The sequence below is a fragment of the Panthera leo genome, chromosome A1, assembly GCF_018350215.1.
Source record: "Panthera leo isolate Ple1 chromosome A1, P.leo_Ple1_pat1.1, whole genome shotgun sequence".
Classification (NCBI taxonomy): Eukaryota; Metazoa; Chordata; class Mammalia; order Carnivora; family Felidae; genus Panthera; species Panthera leo.
Window position 1 is genome coordinate 87,887,188 of NC_056679.1, and position 6,090 is coordinate 87,893,277.

Sequence of the window (6,090 nt, forward strand, 5' to 3'; positions counted from 1 at the left end):
GAGAGCTTTATATTCCGGGAGCGCCGCCACTGGATGCTGTATTCATCAATGGACTGTGGGGACTTGCGGCCCTGGATCCTCATTGGCTGCTGTGCGACGCCATGTCCTGCGCTTTGTCCAATCAGACGAGATCTGGAAAGTCGCTTCATTTGCATACAGCCCGGGAGTGCGGTCCTAGCTGAGCTCCCGGCTGGGCTCGCGCGCTTTGAAGGCGCGTGCTTTGGAGACGCCTGCGGCTCTCCGGCCTCCCCGTCGCCCCTGCGGGCTTGTCTGGCATAGGAATGGGCCTTTTGGCTCGGGCACACTCCTCAGGCCCCCGTTCAGGCTCCGGTTTCCTCCGAAGTTGCTGACCCCGGCTGGCAGGCGGGGTGCGCGGTGACCGCGCAAGCCCGCGGCAAGAGGAGGCCTGCAGCGAGCACAGAAACAAGGAGCACTAGAGCGGCTGGGCTGGACTTCCCAGAGTGTCGCCTACATCCTGGTCGCCATGGCACCGGCCAGGCGCTGCGCCCCAGCTGTGCGCTCCCCTCCACCGGGGCAGGAGGGCCCGCTCGGTCACAGGAGGCGAAGAGGTGGCGCTTCGGAGCCTCGCAGTCAGAATAAAATTCCTCAAGGTAAGGAAAGAAAGGAGGCTGCGCGCAAGAGCGACCGGGAGAGGTTGCCTGTGCAAAAGGAGACCCCATCCTTGGTCACCGAACGAGTTCAGTGGTGGTTTTGCTGTGGGATTGAGACCGTTTACAAGATGATTGTTCTGCCCAGAAGGAGACATGAGTTTGTATCCATGGCCCACGTGTTGCGTTTTCTGTTGCTTTTTATGTAAATTTGCTCACTCGTTCGCGCAAAACCGACCTGAAGAAACAAGACTGTGGAGATGGTTGTCGTGTCCTTTGAAAGTTTCATTCTGACTGGTTGACCTACTTGACTATTTGTTGTGCTGATGATGTTTTAACTGACATTTTTTCCTTTCTAAGTGGTTTCATACTTACTTGGCTCACTAGCACATCGCTTCGCGGAGGAAGGTTTAATAAAACCTCAGAGTCCAAAAGATTATCTTCAAAAGGGGGGTGGGGGTGGGGGTGGATTTCAGTGTATTTGTCTCATTTAAATTAGGTCTTCAGGGACGCCCGGGTGGCTCAGTCCTCTTCAGCTCAGGTCACCAACTCACAGTTCATGGGTGTGAGCCCCACATCAGGCTCTGCTATTACTGCACAGCCCAATGCAAACCTCTGCACCTCCCCCACTCACACCCTCGCTCTCAAAATAAATTTTTAAAAAATATTTAATAAATCATGACTCCAGAGTAAGATTCCTGTTAGGAAATGAATGAAACACCTCAACTTTGATAAGCCATCTGACTGAGGGGACTCCCGAGCGCCTGGCAGCTACTTTACTGCTTTTTTATTTCTTTTTTTTTTTTTTTAATTTTTTTTTTCAACGTTTTTTATTTATTTTTGGGACAGAGAGAGACAGAGCATGAACGGGGGAGGGTCAGAGAGAGAGGGAGACACAGAATCGGAAACAGGCTCTCCAGGCTCCGAGCCATCAGCCCAGAGCCCGACGGGGCTCGAACTCACGGACCGCGAGATCGTGACCTGGCTGAAGTCGGACGCTTAACCGACTGCGCCACCCAGGCGCCCCACTGCTTTTTTATTTCAACATATTTATTTTGAGAGCATGCTCCAGAGCGGGGGAGGGGCAGAGAGAGAAGCAGAGAGAATCCCAAGCAGGCTCAGTACTGTCCTGGAGGAGCCAGAGGCAGGGCTCGAGCTCACAAACCTCAAGATGGTGACCTGAGCTGAAATCAGGAGTCGGATGCTTAACCGACTAAGCCACTCAGGCATCCCTTTACTGCTTTCTTCTGCCCAAACAAATGTCACTTTCTGATGAGTTCCAGCTGTTACCCAGTTTGTGGTCTTTTGTGCCCTTCCAGGAAGTAGCCTTCCCTGAGAAGATTCTGGGCACGCACTGTGCCAGGTCTTTGGATGCCCTGGGGACAGCGGCTCTGGAAGCCCAGGGAGACCCAGGGCAGGGGGCTTCTGGAAGCAGCTGCCGCTGGGGACCCCTGCCTGGCTTGGAGTCTTCAAGACAGGAAAGAAGGAAAAAGAAGACATTCCAAAGAGGATGGGCAGAGGAAGATCCCCAGAAATCTGCATGGTGCGTGGGGGGCCAGAGACCCGTGGAGTCTGTAGGTCTGGACCAGTATACATGCACATTAGAGTCGATGTTCTCTGTTCATTTATTGCAGCCCCCAACACCTTCCAGGATGCGCACCGCTGTCATATTCCAAAAGCTTCTCAGGATTTTCCCCCCCAAACACACACAGGCACCCACACACTTGATGAGGAGCCAGTTACAGAAATCCGAGTGACTTACGCCACCCTGGAACTGACTTCCTTCCCAGGCATGAAGTCCTGTGCTAGGTAGGGACCCCAGTCCCTGCTGGGTCACCTTGGTGCCTTTTCTTCTGCTTTGCTGTCACTTCCTTTATCTTCATTGCCCTCCCCAAAGGCACCTACTCAGACAGGTACCATTCACCAGTTTTTGGAGTGTCCTGCAACCTTGAATTGTTCGGCGTGCACACATTTTAAGTTTCAGTAAAAAGTTCGTCCTGTTGTTTTGTGTTTTTTTTTTTAGTTTAATTTTTTTAATATCTTATATTTGAGAGACTGAGTGCAAGCAGGGGAAGGGCAGAGAGACAGAGGCAGAATCTGAAGTAGGTTCCAGGCTCCAAGCTGTCAGCACAGAGCCCAATGCTGTGCTCGAACTCCTGAGCAGTGAGACCATGACCTGAGCCATTGTTGGAATGGACTGAGCCACCCAAGTGCCCCAAATAGTGCCATCTTATACTTCTTTATTTTTGTGACTCAGCATGGTGCCCTTAGACAGTCCAAGTTCCCCTGTGTCTAGTTCCTGTGTCCCCAGGGCTGCGGCCTGCTCCGTGGCCTCCATCCCCCATTTGACTTCCCACCTCCCCCTTGTGGGGCACTGGAGTCTGCCCTGCCCACCCCCTCCCCCATGACAACAGAGACTTGAATGCTGGCATGTGCATCACCCTGTGGGCCTGGGGAGGACATCTTTGCAATAGGACATTTGTAAGCAGGGTTGCTGGGTCCAGGGTCACTACACCCTAAATGCCAGGACATCTGGCAGCTTGAACTCCAGAACGCAGCAGGAGAGCAGGGGCTTGGGGTAAGGGTGCGGGGGAAGGGGGGTTGCTGTCCACTGCCCCATCTCCATCCGGACATTGTTGACTTCCAGGCACTACTAACTTTGAGCATTTCTCCCTGGGCTTCTGAGCCTTCTGGCTCCTCTTCTGCACCAGCCTGGGCTGTGGGTCTTGAACCCCATTACTCTGGGCTCTTCCTGATCTGCAGGAGTTTCCTGCATGGTCTTAGTATGACCCACGTCAGTTGTGACACGCCAGCCTGCGTTAACTCTGGCCGCGGGCCGCCTGGCTGAGCAGAACAGGCATTTTGTACAAGCCTTTGTATCTTACCTGAGGGGACAGTTCCAAGCACTGGGTGGCCCCACTGGCAGGCAAGGATTGACAGTATTCTCTTGCTGTGACCCCACCCCGCCGCAGGACCCCCACCGCCCACGGTGAGAGGGTGGGTGTCAGTGCCCAGGTCTACAGAGCTCTGCCCCTTGGGAGGAGCTGCACCTGCATCCAGGACACCATCGGCAGACCAGCCTCTCCCCGGACATCTCTGCTGGTCTTAGGCAAGCACATCCAGTCGGGGCACCCTGTGTGCACATCTCTGCAGGACCAGCTCCACCACACAACCCCCACACTGTAACGGGGACCCAGGTCATGCCCAACCTCTCACCACTACAAACAAGGTTCCGTGACTGTCCGAGGTGCACCAGGGCCAGAAGATGCTGTCATCCAAGGCACGCTGGAGTGCGGTGACACAGGGTACAGGGTAGCACCCGGCCCGGGGTGTAGTTGGCTGGGAGGCAATCTCTGAACCTAACCCCCAGGGCACCCTGCTAGGAATGTCTGTGTGCCCAGGGGCCCTGGGCCACTCCAGGTGGCCTGACCACGTGACACAGGGCAGGGTCTCTGGTCTGCGGCTGGACTTCATGGCACCTGTGTTGGGCACTTTTACTGGACTCTGCTGCTCCCCACTTCTCCCTTCAGCTGACCTTTACCTGTCTCCTCACCCTGTGATAAACGGTCACTGTGAGCACCACAGCCTTCAATGAGCTCTGGGAGCTTTTCTGGCAAATCGCCAAGTCTGGGGGGCTGGGGGCGGGTCCCGGGCATGGGCCCCCCCCCCCCCCCCCCTGACCTCCCAGCCAGCCTGCCTCTCCTGTTTATGGAGCTTACTCTCTCAGGCGGCTGTTCAAAGCAGCGGTGCTGGCTCACACCCCCTCAGGGTGTCCTGACCCACATCATCCGGGTTCCTTGTTTCCAGCCCTAACAGAGAACTGGGGCGCCACCTCCCCGGCCCTTCCCAGAGCCTGTCTGACCAATGGTGTGGGCACCTCCTGCCGTGCTGCTGTCCTGCACCTGGTCAATCAGCCCCTCCGCTGGTCAATCCAGCATTCCGCAGAGTGCAAAGGGCCCCCCAGTGTGTCTCTCTGCCTGCCAGACTCAACATCCCTGAAACTGGAAACAAGCAGGTCCGCCTGGGATAGATAAGGGGGATCGGAGGGAAAGGCATTTGGGCCCTGTACAAAGGAACCAGTCCTCAAAGTGGCCCGGTCTTCTAGCAGACAAACCTCCACTTCGGGGCCTCCGTGCAGAGCGCTGCCTGCTCTCCTCGGGCTCCTGCCCCTGCACGGACCTGGATCACACAGAGGGGCACACACGAGGACCGCTGAGAGCCCACACGAGACCTTGCTTTGCTTGTCCTCACACGCAGGAGCTTGTGAAGATATTGTACAGTTTCTGTAAGATGTCATTTGAGCGCAGACTCGAAGGCAGGGGACTGGCTGGCCGCACAAATCTGGAAGAGCAACACTATTCCACAGGGGAATAGGGGCGCGAGGGTGGGGGGTGCCAGCAGGGAGCAGGCAGTTGGGGTGAGTCACGAGGCCCTGGAGGCCAGCGGGGCACTTCGAGAAACTACCAAGTGGGCAGTGGGCCTGGCTGCAACTGCAGGCCATCCACACTAGAATGTTCCTGGCTTGCTGGACGCAGGCTCCCTACAGTGCCCTCCCTATGTCCACCCCACATCTAGAGCGGGACACTTCTAGCACCGTCCCTGGGTCTGAGGAGTCAGGATTATTGTTACTTGGCCATGGTCTCACGGTTTGTCCAGCACATCTCCACAGAGAAGGAAGGCAGGCAGCTGGCCAGGGTCACTCAGCGGAGGCAGAGAGCCCATCAGAGAGAAGTCCCATCTGCGGGAGCCCTCTTCCTGCAGCAGTGTGGATACAGCACGTCCCTGGAGACCCTCTGGGCGGGGGAGGAGGCAGATGGGAGGAGGGATGCCAGGCAAACCGGCTGGAGCAAGCCCTCTCTACTGGGCTCCATGAACACCAGCCACACCCAAACTCTCAGAAACAGAGGGGCAATAGTGCTGAGGCCTCATCTGGGAATGTGTGACTGCACCTACAGGCCTTAAGTCTGCACCATCTGGGAAGACTCCCAGCCTCAGCCATCCTTAATGGCCCCGTGTCAACATTCTAGGACCCCACATCCCCATCTCTGTGCTGCGTCACTACTGCCTGCCCTAATGTACATGATGATGCTACCACTAAGTCACAACTCTGCCACATTCGTCTGTTGGAGAAAACCTGAAGCAAAGGGAGCCAGAGGCAGAGTGAGAGGGAACATGGCATCCACGTGCAGGCCTGGGGGTGACCTGTACCCACACTGGTCCTCTGCCCCAGGACACATGCTGTAGGGAGCTCTAGCCACAAACAGTTGACCTGCCTGCCCGCCCTCCCCTCCAGGTGCCGTGAGCCTTCTCTTCCCTGCACCCTAACTGGATGCCCCACACATGTGCAGGGGTCTGGTCTGCATGTCCAACAGAGCGGCCCCATCGTGGGTGGAATTTAAATGGGGTGAGTGCCAGGCCTGCACAATCTGGGCTGCCTGGCAACCGCTGTGGGCCACGGAGACCCCAGGCAAATGAGACTCAG

General features: G+C 56.4%; 1 long non-coding RNA gene across 1 annotated transcript; it reads left to right on the plus strand.

Annotated features, from left to right (window-relative positions):
- The first annotated feature begins 167 nt into the window (after positions 1-167).
- Positions 168-2,611, plus strand: LOC122199940. Its single transcript, XR_006193669.1, has 2 exons — positions 168-611; positions 1,928-2,611. It is a non-coding gene; the product is annotated as an uncharacterized LOC122199940 (long non-coding RNA).
- The last annotated feature ends 3,479 nt before the right edge of the window (positions 2,612-6,090 follow it).